The following is a 17,828-nucleotide window of genomic DNA, read 5'->3' on the forward strand; positions in this document are numbered from 1 at the left end:
GGAAAAGGAAGTGGAGTTTGAAACCAGAGTGATTCGCGGGGAGAGTGACAATCATCCAAAATCGGGGCTGGCTGGGTGGCTGGGGAGGAAGCTGGAACTAAATTAAAAGGAGACAGATTGAGAGATAATTAGGAAATAGAACCAACAAACTTGGTCATCAATAGGATGGGAAGTTACCCTTCAAGGAAGGAGAAGGGGTGTGAACACGAAGGTAGGCAGACAGATATAAGTTATGTTAACTTGGGCAAGTTACTTAACCTCTCTAATTTCCTCATCTGTAAAATGGGGAGAAAATACCCACATCGCAGGGCTGTTGTCAGGATTACAAGGACTGAATTAATTTCTGTAACGCACTAGGAGAACTGCCTGACATAGGGTAAGCCCTGGATGAGTATTTGACCTTATAGCTATAGATACATGAATAAACAGATATGTAGAAACACTGACAGATAAGTGGTGGGAGGGGTGGATGGATGGACAAATGGATAGATGGTAAAGAGAGAGATAGACGGATATTGGACGTGGAGGATTAAGGAGAGAGCATGATCCCTGGAATATTTTTCCAAGAGCAGTCACAGATTGGAGCAAATCTACCTACACTCTTCTTCTTTCTTTATGTCCAGTGATCAGGGTACCAAGTGGTCTTTGGTTTATGGGACAGAGCCACGACTACTGACCCACATGGGACCACTGGAAGCATGCAGTAGGCAAAGGGCTGCGGTGACAGGAATGTGCCACACAGGCGTCCCCTGAGATGGGCTGTGGGGCACGTGGGGCAGTGAAGTCAGACGCAGCTCTTGCCGCTGTGGCTTGGGGTGCTCACAGAGGTACTCACCCTTCCCAACTCCCTTATCTTTCTTGATCTGTAGATATTTTGTCACTCACCTGCTTTCTAAATTCTGTTGTTTGTTAAGATTCACCACCACAGGAGGATTTAGGAATCCATGTATGCCACCTGGAAAGACACTGGCCTGGGAGTTAGAAGGCCCGTGCTCTAGCATGGATAATAAAGCTAGTGTTTGGTCTCGAGCTGGTCATTTCATTTCTCTGGCTTCAGTTTTTGGATGTATAAAATAAATGGACTACACTAGATCATTTCTGAAGCTTCTCACAGCTCTAACACACCTGCACCTGCAGCCTGACCAGCCTCTGTTCTCGTTCTTGTCCCTAAACTCAACTCTCTACCCCTACTCTCTCATCTTCTATACCTTTGCCATTTCCTTGGTGTAGAATGCCCTCCTCTCCTTGTCCTTCTGCTAACCTCCCATACATAGTTTTCAAGTTACAGTGCTACCTTCCCTGTGAATCTTTCCTTGGCACCCTCAAGTTTAGGCACTCACTCCTTATGCACCTGGTATACTCTCTATGTACATGAATCATAGCATATCCTCAGTGATTTGTTTATATGCCTATATCCCCAAAAGGTTATAATGCTTTTAATGCAGGACTTACATTTGTATCAGTCAGGGGCCAGTTTCAGAGAACAGAATCCCCTCTAACCAGTTAAAGCAGGAAAGGATTTGTTACAGATATTAAATGGGGTATTAAGTCATTAGGAGGGGAAAAGAAAGACTCAAGATTAGGCTTTCAGGAACCACTCACAAAGCCACATTGCAGAACTGGGCCACTGAGAGAGCTGCTGCCTCTTTTGGTAGCGGGAAGTCTCCAGCTTCGCGACAGTACACCATCAGAACAATCAGGAACTAAATTCTCTCCATGTAAATATCATAGTCAGATTCTCAAAAAGAGCAAGAGTCTGTTGAGCCATCACCACCCCTGTTTGGACAATGTTTCTCGCACCAGGACACCCCCTAAACTTCTGACTAGTCTGGACATTGATTACACTGGGATCGGGTGCTAAGTGTGGTCTAAAGAGCTGTCGCCAAAGGAAGTTAAGTTCACGTGGCACAAACATGGTGAAGGGGGCTGCTACAGATGAGGGTGTGGCCAGTATGTTTACTCTTTCTTTTTGCTGAGGAGGCCAATTTTCCCCCTCCTAATAGGATTTTTTAGTGGTGATCAATGGCAAGTCAATCTCCTGGCTGGATATTAATTAAATTTAAATCTGCTCTTAACCCTAACAATTTCTTCAGCTTATGCCTCCCACAAAACACAAACTGCTTTAACAAAATAGGGCAGGATCAGAGAATCTTGGGACTAGGAAGACGTTCAGGGGTCATAAAGTCCAGTGGTTACCAAATACCACTTTGTAGTAAAAGGAGAAAAATCGTATAATGTAATTAGCTTTATTTTATCTAAGTGTATTTAGTTTAAAGTCTTGGCTTAAGACTTTTTTGTCCTCCTATTTCTTTAGTGATAGACGGTATTTGTAGTTCATAGCTATTTTTTGTTTAGGTTTTCCTTGGCAAAATAACAATTAGGTTGTCCTTTGTTGTCCTCCTTTTGAGTTGCCTGTTGGTTTTTATTTATTTATTTATTTTTGGCTGCGTTAGGTGTTCATTGTTGCATGCGGGCTTTCTCTAGTTGCTACGAGTGAGGGCTACTCTTTGTCGTGGTGTGCGAGCTTCTCATTGCGGTGGCTTCTCTTGTTGTGGAGCACAGGTTCTAGGCGTGCGGGCTTCAGTAGTTGTGGCACGCGGGCTCAGTATTTATGGCTCGTGCCTCTAGAGCGCAGGCTCAGTAGTTGTGGCTCATGGGCTTAGTTGCTCCGCGGCAAGTGGGATTTTCCCAGACCAGGGCTCGAACCCATGTCCCCTGCATTGGCAGGCGGATTCTAACCACTGCGCCACCAGTGAAGTCCCTACCTGTTGATTTTTAATCTATTCTGTCATGCCCCTAAGGGTCTATACCACAGTTTCACTATGACACTTGTGTTACTGTCATCCTTCATACCCTATCATCTATCAGGATTTTAAGACACTGAACAAGTACCTGGACATGTGTTAGGACCTCAAGATACACAGGATAATTTCATGTGTGTGTGGTGCTCATTTTATTTTATTTTATTTTATTTTAATTTTTTATTGAGGAATATTTGATTTACAATATTATATTAGTTTCAGGTGTACAACAGTGATTCAAAACTTTTATAGATTATACTCCATTTATAGCTATAAAATGTTGGCTACATTCCCTGCACCGTACATTTCACCCTTGTATCATATTTATTTTCTACCTAGTATTATTATTATTATTATTTTTTCGATATGCGGGTCTCTCACTGTTGGGGCCCCTCCCATTGCGGAACACAGGCTCCGGACAGCCGCCCTGGGTGGCATGTGGGATCTTCCCGGACCGGGGCACGAACCTGTGTCCCCTGCATCGGCAGGTGGACTCTCAACCACTGCGCCACCAGGGAAGCCCTCTACCTAGTATTATAATTTGTACCTCTTAATTCCCTAAGATAACTGGTATACTTTCTATGATTCTTTGTCACTGCCTCCATCCCATCTCATGTCACAAGGAATTATTTTGACACTCTACTCATAAATAAGGCCCAGCTCGTTTGTGAGAAAGTAAGCTGTAATGTTTAGTGTGTCTTGGCATGCTTTCCCTACTTCAGCGAGGGTTATTTTCCTCTTTCTCTTATCATTTACATATGTGTAGTCTATTTTTATTTATCCTAACGTTAGCTTTTATTCTATCTATATTTCGGTTACATTTTCCAGGACTTCTTTTCCTGGAATGCTTCTGATGATGTCATTTCTCTTAAATCCAAACTTACTCTTTATGATTGGGTGGAAGCATCTATGACTTCGTCTATCCATTTGCCAGCATTTGGTACCCATTATGTCACTCTAGTTTGCTTTTCTGGGCCTGCGTGTGAGCCCTCAGATGCACTACCTGCCCTCCCTGGGTTCTGCTCTGCATCATGGGAGTGGGCGGACCCCTGCAGGCTGAGCTTCTCAGGCTCCTGTGTTAGCGCGTTTCCTGATGGATTTGTCCAGTGGCAGGTGGAACTGGGAGACTAGAGTTGGGAGGAGAGGGAAGCTCATGGCTCACTGTGGCTCTGTCTCTCCTCTGTGGTCCCACTGCTGCAACAGGTCCATCAAGGTCCTGCTTCTGTTAGGTGACCCTAGCCTGTGGCTTGATTATGCTACCTCTCACCTAGGTCCCATCAACCTTAAGGAGTTGGAGGGGCTCCTTGATGGTGATGAGCTCTGCGGAGCCCCTGCTGTAAATACTCAGAGGGGTTTCTCTTTTCCAGGTTAGACCCCAACTAATATAAGGATAAATTCTCAGAAGTAGAATTGTTGGGTCAAAATCTGCACGATCTTTAAACTAAAGTTTAAAGACATTTCTTCCTGCTGTCCTTCTCTCCCGTAAGCCCTTTCCTCCACCTGCAGTTCTCTGTACACAGTCAGGGCCTTTCTCCTTCTGCCACCCCATCTTTTTACATGTCTCAGCATTTGGGCACTGGGCTAGCCCTTTGGTTACATTACACTCTTAAAAAAATGATAAACAAAACAAAGAGGTAAGGGGGAAAGCCACTACTTCCTGGTGATAATTGATATGTGTGCTTTCAGAACATGCCCAGGCAAGTGGAAAGAATTAAGCAATTATCTGGGTAGTTCAAGCAAACATTGACTCTCCTTTGTCCATTATGAGTGAGTGGTGGAAGGGAGGGAAAGTTGGAATTAATTATTAACATCTTCAAAATTGCTGGAATTAGGCAGAGAGTTACTGAACTCAACACTTCATTTTCTATCAGGTGTCTGGTGCTCGGCCATTTCAACTGCCAGGTTTTTAATTTTGGTAGGAGTCAGTCAAGGAGCAAAGTGGTCTTTGTCACTTGTGGGACTGAACCACTTGGTGACCTTGACTGCACACAGCTGGTAGGAACACTTCAGGCCCTGCCTCCCTGGGCAGTGGCCATGGCTTGCTGTAAATCAGTCTCTGCATCTTCTCATTGCCTCAGGCTTGGCTCTCATTAGAAAACAGGTTGATCATCCAAACGTGGGTAAATGTCTGGCTTCCTGTTGTCATTTACCAAATTAAAACTACCTGTTTTTTTAAAGGCTGCTGATTTATCTCTAGCTTTCTCTGAATGGGTAGCCCTTAAAGACTCTGCTTATTTAGCTATATAACCTAGTCATGAAAAATAATTTTAACAGCAAGCCATTCTTTGAATGCAAAGATAAAGAGGCAGTTGCAGCAGGAAGAACCCTTATCTTGGAGTCAAGAGTTCTGAATTTGAGTCCTGGCCTTGCCACTAATTAGCCAAATCAGCCATTTAATCCTGGTGAGTTTCTTGTTAAAATTAAGTGCTCTGAAGGTGAAGAAGTTTAGATGAAAGAGTTACATATAGGTACATGCTAATATTAGTATTCATTTTTTCAATTTTCTTTTCCAGTACTGGTTGTGGATTGGTATGACCTCTCCGGCTACTTGCATCTTTTCATTAGCCCATTGGTAAAAGCAACAGATTAAACACACATGTTGTGGTAACTGGTTAGAAGCCTCATCAACATTGGTATATGTGTTGGGGGCAGAATCTGAAAGCCATGAGCAAAGTGACCCTGTGTTTGATAATGTGGTTTCAAAATGATACGCTGAAAGTGTCTAGCGAGGCTTGGATTAGAATATGTCTCCATTTCTCCTGCCTCCTTCCTCAGCTGGTCCTTCCTGGTGGTGTTTAGACATCCCAAGTCAGTCTCCAGCAGCTTTCCTCTTGTATAGTTATAGGGACAGGGGACCCTCAGCAAGCCAGACCCTGTCTCAGGCCAACTGGGGACAGGGAACAACCTTACAGAGCAGACCCAGAAAGTAGCATTAACCCAAGAACAAAGTAGATGTCATTTGTGATTTAACATGTGGTACCACAGGAACAAAAGCATTTTTACTGTCGCTGAAGCTTTGTTTCCCCAGGCCAGAAGCACTAACTAAGGGAAAACCAGTAGAAATGAATTTACCAGCTTTCAGTTCTGTTCTCCTAGAGGCTGGGCTGGAGCATGCTGCTCCAGGTTCCTACCTCCCCTCAGTGTACTGAGCAGCTAGCGGACATCCCTCTTCCCTGCATGCTAATCAGCCGAGCTCCACAGATGTCCTTCAGACATTATTTCCATCCTTAATCCAATAGGGTTTTTCTGAGTGTTTCTAGAATTGCATCAAGTACTTAGAGACCATGAAAACAGCATGGAAGTCAGAAACAGGTCAGGGTTTAATGGATTGATTAATTAAATGAGTATTTGTTGAGTGCCTTCTATATGTCAAATACAGTTCTGGTCAGTGTGCTGAAAATACAGCAGTGAACAAGGGTTGAACCCAGCCCTCCGGGAGCTTATATTCTGGTGGGGAGTTGGGGGGCGGGGTGGTAGAGAAACAAGTACACAAATAAATATGTAACATAAATCCAGGTAGTGATAAGTTACTAAAACTAATAATAATAATAGCTTCTTTCTACCATGTGAGGACAGAGGCTGAGGACGGGGGCCAGGTTTCATCAATCTAAGAAAAAAGATGTGAATGAAGCAGGGAGCATTGGGGAGAGGAAGGGAGAAAAAGTAAATTTGTCTAATCCACTTTAAATAAAAGAATGTATTGTCAGTGTATAGAACCTACATCGAACTAAAAAACTTGTGCACAATGAAAGAAATGATGGACAAAATGAAAAGACAACATACGGAATGGAAAAAATATTTGCAAATCATATAGCTGATAAAAAAAAGTTGACATCCAAAATATATAAAGAATTCATATACCTCAATAGCAAAAATATATAGTAATAATAATGATAATCCAGTTAAACATGGACAAAGAAACTGAATAGGCAGTTTTCCAAAGAAGATACACAAATGGCCAACAGGTACATGAAAAGGTGCTCAATATCACTTATCATCAGGGAAATGCAAATTAAAACCACAATGAAATATCACCTTATGCCTGTTAGAATCGCTATTATCAAAAAGACAAGAGATAACAAATGCTGGTGAAGGTGTGGAGAAAAGGCAACCCTTGTACACTGTTGGTGAGAATGTACATTGGTGCAGCCGTTATGGATAACAGTATGGAGGGTCCTCAAAAAGTTAAAAATAGAACTACCATATGTTCCAGCAATTCCACTTCTGGGTATTTATCTGCAAGAAATGAAATCACTAACTTGAAGAGATATCTGCATCCCACGTTCACTGCAGCATCATTTACAATAGTGAAGACACGGAAACAACCTTAAGTGTCTATTGACAGATGAATGGATAAAGAAAATGTGACATGTATATATATATTATATATATTATATAAATATTATTCAGCCATAAAAAAAAGAAGGCAATTCTGACATTTGCAAAAACATGGATAGACATGGAAGGCATTATGCTGAGTGAAACAAGTCAGAGAAAGCCAAATACCGTACGATCTCACTTATATGTGGGATCTAAAAAAACCAAACTCATAGAGACAGAGAATACATTGATGGTTGCCAGAGGCGAGGGTGGAGAAATTGGGTGAAGATAGTCAAAAGGTGCAAAAGCCCCAGTTATAAGATAAATAAGTACTAGGGATGTAATGTACAACATGGTGACTATAGTTAACACTGCCGTATGGTGTACTTAAAAGTTGCTAAGAGAGTAGATCCTAAAAGTTCTCATCGCAAGGAAAAAAACTGTTTCCTTTTTCTTGGTAACTATATGAGATGATGGCTGTTAACTAAACTTGTTGTGGTAATCATTTCACAATATATTTACATATATGTAAGTCAAGTCATTATGCTGTACACTTTAACCTTATACAGTGCTATGTCAGTTATATTTCAGTAAAACTGAAAAAAAAAAAGCAGAGAAAGAGGTTAGAGAGTGTCTATATTAGATGAGGTTGTCAGGGTAGGTATCTCTGAGTGACATTTGAATTGAGACCTGGATGAGATGAGGGAGTGGCCTTTGGGCCTGTTCTGAGCAGGGCAAACAGAGCCCACTAAGATGGGGGTGAGATTGGTGTGTTTGTGGAATAGCAATGTGGCCATCATGACTGAGCAGAGAGTGTGAGGAAAAGAGCACGAGGAGACAGGCTTGTACCCCAACTCCTACCACTAAGAAGCCACAGAAATTTTCTCAATTTACTTAATCTCTAGGAACCACAGATTCCTTGCACTTAGTAAGGTTTTTGGTCACAAGTAATAGTACCCAACTTTGAGCTGGGCTAACTAAAAAAGAGAATTTGTAATAAGTATACAAGAATGTCTCCCAGAAAGCAAGGCCAGGAAAGAATCTGGGCTTCTGCAAAGAAGTAGAACCAAGACCTGGGAATAACAAAACACCACCACCACCTACAAAACAAAACTCTTAGTTACTCTGTTGCTCACCTTTATTTCTCTCTTCATGCCGGCTATCTTCTCTCTGCACGGCCCAGCTTACCTGCTGGTCCTCCACAGGGACCTCCCACAGCCCCTGCATTCACTCCTTTAGCCCAAAAGGCAGCCGTCCCATGTGCGGTGTTGCTCCTGTCCCACACCAGCACTGACACAGGGCTCAGCACTGCTCCAGAAACAGCCTGCTCTCTGAAAACATGAGACGCTCACCCCATGTCACTGAGGAGGTCATAGGAAGGCCAGAGAAGGGGTTACCCTGCACACTGCCCGGCATGTTTTTCAGATCCCCGCTCTGCTCCCAAAACTTCCCCGCAGCCCACTAATCAAGGGTTCTTCTCTTCCGCCTCACCCCAAACCCATTATCTAGTTTGCTCTGGAGTCTCCCCTTCCCCAACCCATCCCAGCCCTAACAGAATCCTCCATCTCTCAGCCTTTTTCTAAGCAGGGGCGCTAACTTTCTCACAGTTTCCACAGCTGATTGTGAATTTTCTTTTTTTTTAAATTAATTAATTAATTAATTTATTTTTGGTTGCGTTAGGTCTTTGTTGCTGCACGCGGGCTTTCTCTAGTTGCGGCGAGTGGGGGCTACTCTTCATTGTGGGGCACAGGCTTCTCACTGCGGTGGCTTCTCTTGTTGCAGAGCATGGGCTCTAGGCCCGCAGGCTTCAGTAGTTGTGGCTTGCAGGCTCAGTAGTTGTGGTATGTGGGCTCAGTAGTTGTGGCTCACAGGCTCTAGAGCACAGGCTCAGAGTCATGGCGCACAGGTTTAGTTGCTCTGCAGCATGTGAGATCTTCCTGGACCAGGACTGGAACCCATGTCCCCTGTACTGGCAGGCGATTCCTAACCACTGTGCCACCAGGGGAGCCCTGAATGTGAATTTTCATACCACTCATCCCAAAGATTCTCCAGACACTAGGATCCACTCTCAGAGTGCATGAATTGTTTGACCAGTTACAGCTCCAGCCACCACTCTCTCTGAGTCCTGATTCCAAACTTCTGTGAGAGAATATCTGATTGGCCTGCCTCATGCCATATACTCACACCTCTGGCCCAATCAGTGGCAGCCAGAGAAGAAGTTACCTCTGTGGATGGGGGAATTCGATGGGACAATTCCTAGAGAACGCAGTGCTCCTTAGGAGAGGGACGGATATGCCAAAAGTGCCTATTACATTCCTCACGTGTGAAATGGAGACAATAATACATCCCTCTCAGGGTATTGTGCTAGCTAAACAACATAACATGCCCCTAAACAAAAGGGGCATCCCACAGTAGCTTGTGCTCAGTAAATGTGACTTTCTTCCTCTTCTCAAGAAACAAACCAACAAACTGCAAAAAACTTCTCTCTTGATTTTCCAAAATAATCCCAGCTTCACTATGCTTCCCAGTTCTAGATCGTTAGATATAAATTGTCCACCTGAAAAATATAGTCACAGTAGGTATATTTAACAAATATAAAACTTTTTTAAGGGCTTCCCTGGTGGTGCAGTGGTTGAGAATCTGCCTGCTAAAGCAGGGGACACGGGTTCGAGCCCTGGTCGAACATGTGGATCCCACATGTTCGGCATGAGGATCCCACATGTCGTGGAGCAACTAGGCCCGTGAGCCACAACTACTGAGCCTGCGCGTCTGGAGCCTGTGCTCCACAACAAGAGAGACCGCGATAGTGAGAGGCCCACGCATCGCGATGAAGAGTGGCCCCCACTTGCCACAACTAGAGAAAGCCCTTGCACAGAAAAGACCCAACACAGCAAAAATAAATAAATTAATTAATAAAGTCCTACCCCCAGCATCTTCTTTAAAAAATAACAAAAAAAACTTTATTAAGCAAAAATATTTAGATCTTGTCCCATCCCTCATGTCTTCCTCCCTCCTGCTAGGTCACTTTTGGTGTCGTCTGGTGGGATCGTTCCCTTCCACGTCTGCCTCTACTCCAGGGTCCTGAACTATGGATTACAGGTAATCCGTTGGGAAGAACAAAGAAGCAAGGATGGGAACTGGCTTTTAAAAGGGAGAGACTAGAGTGAGCTATAGGGAGAGAGGTTTTCGGGCAGATTTTTGAGAAGGGTATGGGATGCAGAGGACTAGGGAAAGAGCATTGGAGAAATGTTAACATAGGCAATGTGTCGGATCCTCTCTAATGATATTTGAGAGATGCCAGCAAGATTCTAGTTACTCAGATTCTAATTACTCTCAACTGCTAGAATCAGTCTGCAATTCCCTGATGAGACAGAGCCAGGTGGGTGACTGGGTTTTATTTTGTCTACATATAGATAAAAGAAACCTTTTCTCCAGGAAGTTACCATATTTGAGGGATGCAAGGCTTAAATACTTAAACTAAGGAGGCATGAAATGATTGCATCATAAGACAGTATACAGAAATGTATGGAACTGAGTGTAATCAAAGATTTAAGCTATATCTAGGGTAATAGAGGCAATTATGAGTCACAAAATATCCAACCTACTGTTTCCTGGGCATGAAGGATATTTACAAAAATTAAGAAGAGTCATTTGACATTTAGACAAATAATCCATTCTGTGTGTGAAAAGCACATTTCCTCAAGGGAGTTTCTAAATAATAATATTGCTTTTCCACTGTGCAAACAGGAGTCTTTATTGATAAAGTGTTCAGTATAAGAATGCCTTCCAGTTCAGCAATGCACCCTTTCACGAACCATCTTTGATGAAAAATTAAACAGAGACTAAAGAATTCCTGCTTCATAGCTCACACGCAGACAGAAACATATTCAGGAAACGTGAATCAATTTGAAATGTGCATCTAAACTCCTTTAAAATAAAATAATATGCACTTTTCAAAATTTTGATTATAAAAGTAATGCATACTGTGGAACACTACATAGAAAAGAACTAGGTGGGTCTAGACATATTGTCATGCTAACGTATTTAGTATTTGGTGTTTTAATACTTTAAAAAAGCACTTTACAGGGCAGTGTGTTAAAGAGATCCAGGGTGACACAGACAAAAACCTAGGAGGCCTAGGGAGGCCAAGCAGGTGACAAAAATTTTAAGGGCCAGGCAGGTGTATGGCAATAGGTACCAAGCTCTTTATGTCGTAGAAGAGCACGACTCGTGTAACTATGCAACGTTTTAAATCATTGTGTGGGTCAAACAAGACACTGAACTGGGAGTATCCAGCTACCCTAAGTCTGTTTGTAAGCAATAATTTTTAAAAAACTCTGTATATGTGTATTTCCTTACAAATGTATGCATGTTTGTAAATGCAGAATAAAATACCTGGAAAGTTACATATATTTATAAACTTTTATTGGTGCTTATCTTTGAGAAACCAAACTTGGGGAAGGCAGATTGGTGAGAGAATATGTTAAAGGATAGTTTTTATGTTTCTCTGATTTCTGTATTGTTTGACTTTTACAATGGGGATGTGGTCACATATTAATGAGTAATTATGCTTTATAAAAATTAAAAAGTAATTCATAAGATTGCAAAAAATTTGGAACAGAATAAATAGATAACAAAAATCACCCGTAATCTCAGATATAACTATTGATCATTGTCTTAGTCTGCTTGGACTGCTATAGCAAAATAGCATAGACTTGTTACTGAACCAGGTTCGTTTGCCCAATGCACAGCAAGCCAAATGCTGAGACGCCGAGTTTCCAGCCCAGAAAGAGTTTATTCACAAGGCAGCCAAGTGAGGAGACAGGAGAACAAGTCTCAGATCCGCCTCCCTGAAGGCAGGGGATTGGGATATTTTAGGGATAAGCAGGTGGTCTTAGGCTGGGGAAAGGTGATTGGAGGCAGGTTAAAAGGTGAGGTAATTGATGTTCTGTGCACATGTATCTGGGTTACATGTTTCTGCATGTTCAAAATGGAGGCGCTTAGCATGATCTGTGAGGGGAGTTTTCCGGCCCTCTGACATCAAAAGGCCATTCACTGGACATCTGCACAGGCCCAGGTTTAGGGTCGGTGGTCCCAACCAGCCCCCAGCCAGCCTGCAGTGGGCAGGAGCAGACTCCAAATTCCTGTAAAACCCCTGGGCTGTGTGAAGCTGGGAAGGTATGCAATTAAAGAGAGGAAAAGAAAGAAAGAAAAAAAAAAAAACTAAAGCGAACTTCATCATTAATGAGGCAGTTTATAAGCAAAGGGACTTTAACAAGCTGTTCTTTATCTGTTATTCTGTAAGACAAGTTCAACAATTTCTATTAGTTATCAGCTTCTGTTAACTGTGTGGCGCATGGTTTCAGACTGGGTTGCTTCAACACCAAACATTTATTTTACATAGTCCTGGAGGCTAGGAAATCCTAGATCAGTGTGCCAGCATGGTCCAGTTCTGGTGAGGTGTCCTTCGTGGCTTGTCGATGGCCACCTTCTTACTGTATCCTCACATGGTAGAGAGAAAGCTCTCATATCTCTTCCTCTTCTTTTTTTTAAAAAATTAATTAATTAATTTTTGGGCTGTGCTGGGTCTTTGTTTCCGTGAGAGGCCTTTCTCTAGTTGCGGCGAGCGGGGGCCACTCTTCCTCGTGGTGCACGCGCCTCTCACTGTTGCGGCCTCTCTTGTTGCGGAGCACAGGCTCCAGACGCGCAGGCTCAGTAGTTGTGGCTCATGGGCCCAGTTGCTCTGTGGCATGTGGGATCTTCCCAGACCAGGGCTCGAACCTGTGTCCCCTGCATTGGCAGGCAGATTCTCAGCCACTGCACCACCAGGGAAGCCCTCTTCCTCTTCTTCTAAGGGCACTAATCTCATGATGAGAGTCGTTCCCCCATCCCCACTATGACCTATTCTGAACCTAATTACCTCCCAAAGGCCATCTCCAAATACCATCAAACTGGGGTTTAGGACTTTGATATGACTTGTAGTGGGAGGGGAGGGTAGAAGGGGAGTGGGCACAAACATTCAGCCCATACAGTCATATTTTGGCATATTTCCTTTCAGTCTTTTCTTTTTTTCTAAACATATTTAAAATAGTTGGGATTTTATTATATGTACATAGTTTTACACATAGTTTTGTGTACTGTCATAATTTTCCTTGTCATTTTTTGGAGTGAATTATTACCTTAAGATAGATTTGTGGGCTTCCCTGGTGGCGCAGTGGTTGAGAGTCCGCCTGCCGATGCAGGGGACATGGGTTCGTGCCCCGGTCCAGGAAGATCCCACATGCCGCGGAGCGGCTAGGCCCGTGAGCCATGGCCGCTGAGCCTGCACGTCTGGAGCCTGTGCTCCACAAAGGGAGAGGCCACAGCAGTGAGAGGCCCGCGTACCGCAAAAAAAAAAAAAAGATAGATTCGTGTAGGTGGAATTAATGGATCAAAGAGCATGGACTTTTAAATATTTTTATGCATATTGCTAATTTGCTTTCCAGGAAGGTTGGTTGGATCAATTTGCAGTTCTGCCAACAGTATATGAAAGCATCTGTTTTACTGTACTCTTGCCAACACTGAGAATTACCAATGTAGAAATCATTTAAAAATGTCATCTGATTGTTATTTTTAAGCTTTTTGTTGAAGGATAAAGACACAGGAAAGTATCTGATTATCCCAAAGCAAAGACACCTGAGTCGGCATTCATATCACGCAAGAGAACAAATTCGCCATCCTCAGGATCCCCCTCATGCTCCTTCCAGTCACTATTACCACAAGAATAACCGCCATTCTGACTTCTAAGAGCAATAAACTAGCCGTGTTCGATTTTCTCATTTCGGTGTAGTGTTCCATTTTATAAATACAGTATATCACATTGTACTTGTTCATTGTTCTGTTAATGGACATTTGGTTAGTTTTCAGTTGTAGATTTTAAGCATTTCTGTACATTTCTTTTGGTGACAATGTTTATGCATTTTTGTTGGCATGCACCTTAGAAGTGGAATTGCTGGGCGGTAGGCTATGCCCGTATTCAGCTTCAATACTGCCAGACAGTAATTTCCAAGATGGCTATATCAATTAAGATACCTACCAGGAGTGTCTAAGAGTTTCAGTTTCTCCAAATTTGGGTTAACACTTGATAATGTCAGTCTTTTTCACTTTAGCAAGTTGGCTGGGCTGTGTATTGATATATCATTGCTGATGCCATTTGCATTTCTTGGTGATTAACGAGCTTGAACAATTTTTCAAATGTTTACTGGCCATTTGCAGATATCCTCTTTTGTAAGTAAACTGTTCAAGTATTTCGCCCATTTTCAAATTAAGTTGTCTGTCTCTTATTGAATTGTATAAGAAATTTTTATATTCTAGATCTTAATCTTTTGTCAGTTATCAAATTTCTTCTTCTACTCTTTGGGTTGCCTTCTTACTCTTTAGCTGTGTTTTAATGAGCAAAAGATACATTTTTAAACAGACTCCAGTTTATCCATTATTTCCCTTTATGGTTAATGCTTATTGTGTCCTTTTAAAGAAAATTTGTCTACACCAAGGTCCTGAACATAATCTCCTCTTGTGAAATTTGCATTCTGTAATGCTCAGTGAGATTGAATTTTCTTCTATTTAAGAAAAATTTCTTTTGGTGCTTGCAACTTAATTGCCAGTCTTTATCTTTTACACATTGTTTTATAAACATATTGGTGTTTTTCTTATTGATTTCTATAAAATATTTATATATTAAGAAAAAATTTGCATTTTTGGTTCTAGATATTTTCATAACTTTGTTAGCCTTGTAATTACTTTTAATAGATTTTAAGATGGTAGAATCATATTTTCTTTTGTAATTTTTCCCATTTATTTTAAGTGTAAAAAGCCTTTTTAATCTGTTAGGAAATATATACCTTCTAATTTTTGTGGTGCTTTGTTGTTATTTTGTTTTTCTACATTTAGCCCTTTGATTCACATGGGGATTATATTGTGAGGTGAGAATCTAAATAGATTTATTTCCCCCTGATACCTAAGTCAATTTTCCTTTTATTAACTGAATGATTCTTCTCTTTCTAGTTGACTTATAATGCTTCCTTTTAATAAGCTGAGTTAGTTTATATACTTTAATTTGCTTTTCTAGTTACTCTGAGCCATTTATTTGCATGTCAGTTCTAGCACTGTGATATTCATTTTAAGTGTGTGTGTATGTGTGTCTGTGTGTGTGTATGCTTGGTTTGGCTTGGTTTGGTTTAGTTTGGTTTGGTTAGAAATGCTTCCCCTCATTTTTCATCTTTTTCAAACATTATTTTGACTATACTTGTCTGTTTACTCTGGATAAATTTACTTCTGGATAAATTTTAGAATCTTTTTCTTTCTTTCTTTCTTTTTTGAATTCCAAAGAAGTCCTTTCAGATTCTAGATTAGAATACTTTAAAGCTGTAAGTTAGGAGCTTCCCTAACCTGTGTCCCCTGCATTGGCAGGCAGATTCTTAACCACTGTGGCGCAGTGGTTAAGAATCCGCCTGCCAATGCAGGGGACACAGGTTCGAGCCCTGATTGGGGAAGATCCCACGTGCCGCGGAGCAACTAAGCCCGTGCGTTACAACTACTGAGCCTGCACTCTAGAGCCTGTGCGCCTAGAGGCCATGCTCTGCAACAAGAGAAACCACAGCAATGAGAAGCCTGCGCACAGCAACAAAGAGTAGCCCTTGCTCGCTGCAACTAGAGAAAGCCCGTGCAGCAATGAAGACCCAACGCAGCCAAAAAAAAATAAAGAAAAAAAACTTCATTAAAAAAAAAAAAGAGTTCTTCACAAGTTAACTTGTAGGTTTTTTTTTTTATAAATTTGTTTATTTTATTTATTTTTATTTTTGGCTGTGTTGGGTCTTTGTTGCTGCACACGGGCTTTCTCTAGTTGAGGCGCTCGGGGGCTACTCTTCGTTGTGGTGGGCGGGCTTCTCATTGTGGTGGCTTCTCTTGTTGTGGCACACGGGCTTAGTTGCTCCTCTGCATGTGGGTTCTTCCCCGACCAGGGCTCGAACCCATATCCCCTGCATTGGCAGGCAGATTCTTAACCACTGCGCCGCCAGGGAAGTCCCAAGAACTCTTTCTTTTTCCTTCAATGTTTAGTCTTTGATACCAGAATGTATTTTTATACCTCTTTATGATTTATTCAAAGCTTACTCTACCTGAAGATACATACATATTATATATAATATATGTTATATACAGTTATATACTATAGTTATATATTATATAGTTATATATTATATATAGTTATGTATATAGTTATATATTATATTTATCTCTATATCTTATATATTATCTATATACTATACCTATATAAAATAGACTCCACTATAATGAAAATTTGGATATTATTTGATTGATGATTGGCTGCTGACCCATCCTATTGTCAGATGCCAACAAACTGATAGTTTACATTAAGGAGAGGACTCAGGTTGGGGAGCTGGCCACACCAGAAAGACCAACTCTATGATTAGAGGGCTGGGACTTTGTGCCCTGACAGCCCTGATTTCAAGCCTGTCTTTGCTTCTTACTGGGCAAGCTTGGGCTTGTTTACTGATGATAAATTTCCTTATCTTTAAAATGAGAGTCATGGCAGAAATGGCAGGGTCCTAGCAGAAAACCAATGACACACTTAAAATGGATACTTTGAAAAGAGTTTAGTAAAATTTAATAAAGGGACAATTTACAAAGCTGTGGACAAATTATAAGGAAGTCACAGCGATAGTGCATTGTCTCAAGGCCAGAAACATTGAGTGTCATTTCCACCCCCAGACCTGAGGACAAGAGGGACAGGGTCGGTTGCCAGAGCTTAGAAGTGAGTAACGTCAAAGGGCAAACCCAACAGGAGCAGCACCTTTTGTGGACCCTGATGTGACTGCAGGTGGGAAGCTGGGGGAACAAGTAACCTGGGCTTACACACCTCCTCCCTCTCACCTTCTGCAGGGGCTTCCCTGTTGATGAACCCAACTTGAATCCCGAGGGCAAGAGAGCCCTTTTAAAGAGGTCCAGTGGTTCTGGGATTTGGGCCTGCATCAGAATCACCTGCAGGTCTTGTTGAACTACAGAGCTCTGATTCAGTGGTGGTGGAGGGGGCTTGGATTTTGCAGTTCAAACACTTTCCCAGGTGATGCTGATCCAGCTGGTCAGGGGACCACACGTGGAGAGCCACTGATGTAGTCCTGGGTACAAAGGAAGGTGGAGAATGGTGGGCAGTGGCTCTGAAAAGGCAAGCGGAAGATATCTGGCCCAGTTTTCTTAGTTGTTAGAGGATTCGATGGATGTATGTTTAAGTGCTTGTCATGCTGGAGGTTATCAGTAAATGTCCCCTTTCCTTGACTTCAGGCCTCAGCGTGCTCTTTGACTCCTCTTGACCATTATGGCTTCTACCAACTGCTCTGTTCAGATCTTCAAGACCTGCAAGACGGCTCCCCAGAATCCTGACTCTGAACTTGGTCTCACCATCTGTTTTCTGCAGCTTCTCTCAAGCTCAGAGGACTCCTGTGCCAGCCTCAAGTCACCCAGGTTCCGACCCTGGGACATCTTCTTCCCTGCAAAGGTGTCGCCTTGAGCCTGAGGTGCTGACACTCTCTTTCGTTCTTGAGCTTTTATTTATTTATTTTTCAGGATTTATGACCCAAATACTTTAGTTTTTCTTTTAAAAAAAGTAACTCTCAATATGGATGTTTTCTTTTTCTTTCCTTTTTTTCTTTT

The 17,828-nt window shown here is 42.0% G+C and overlaps 1 long non-coding RNA gene across 1 annotated transcript in view; it reads left to right on the plus strand.

Moving 5' to 3' along the window:
- LOC115853743 (uncharacterized) overlaps positions 1–17,828 on the plus strand; it is a 93,705-nt gene that overhangs the window by 63,171 nt on the left and 12,706 nt on the right. The window contains exons 5-6 of the long non-coding RNA XR_009565065.1: positions 10,142–10,220; positions 17,460–17,692. This is a non-coding gene — a long non-coding RNA (uncharacterized lncRNA). The remainder of the gene's footprint in view (positions 1–10,141; positions 10,221–17,459; positions 17,693–17,828) is intronic.

Source organism: Globicephala melas, chromosome 9, assembly GCF_963455315.2.
Source record: "Globicephala melas chromosome 9, mGloMel1.2, whole genome shotgun sequence".
Classification (NCBI taxonomy): Eukaryota; Metazoa; Chordata; class Mammalia; order Artiodactyla; family Delphinidae; genus Globicephala; species Globicephala melas.